Here is a 583-nt window from a genome sequence, read left to right as displayed (position 1 = left end):
GGGCTGGCTAGCAGTGCCCTTTTGTCCATGGAGGCTGCAGCGGCGGCGGCGACGACAGCCGCCCCCTCCCCACCCCCGGCGGTCACCAGGTACTGCTCCAGAGCGGGCTGGATCCCCTTTCTCATCTCTCGCTCCTGCTCTTTTTAGTGTTATGGTATATTAATGTATTGTTTTCAATTTCTTTATTATTTGCAGTCGGAGTTTCCAAGTCTCTCCTCCTTCTCTCCTCCCCGCCCGGCGCTTCCGAGCCCCCTCTCTCTCTTTTCTTTTTATTTTTCCGCACCGCACAGGCCCCGGGGGCCAAAAATAATCGGGGCTCTGGAGAGAGGAGGGTCCCGGCCGCACGGATATCGGGCCCCAAGCGGGGATGGAGGCGTCGGGGGCGGCCGATGCAACGGATTGCGAGGCGGCGGCGGCAGCCCGGGTGCTGCGGCCGGCAGCTGAAAAATGGCTCCAGGAAGCTGCTGCTGACAATGAATGAAGGGATACGGTTTACGCGCCAAGGTCCTCCCGCGAAACTCGGATTTCCCGCCGGCTTTTCAAACCATATTTGCATATCCCCGCCCCTCAACCCGCCGAGGAC

The sequence above is a fragment of the Mandrillus leucophaeus genome, unplaced genomic scaffold (genome assembly GCF_000951045.1).
Source record: "Mandrillus leucophaeus isolate KB7577 unplaced genomic scaffold, Mleu.le_1.0 Scaffold56, whole genome shotgun sequence".
NCBI classification, from domain to species: Eukaryota; Metazoa; Chordata; class Mammalia; order Primates; family Cercopithecidae; genus Mandrillus; species Mandrillus leucophaeus.
The sequence above is the reverse complement of the archived record's forward strand: the minus strand, read 5'-3'. Positions refer to the sequence as shown.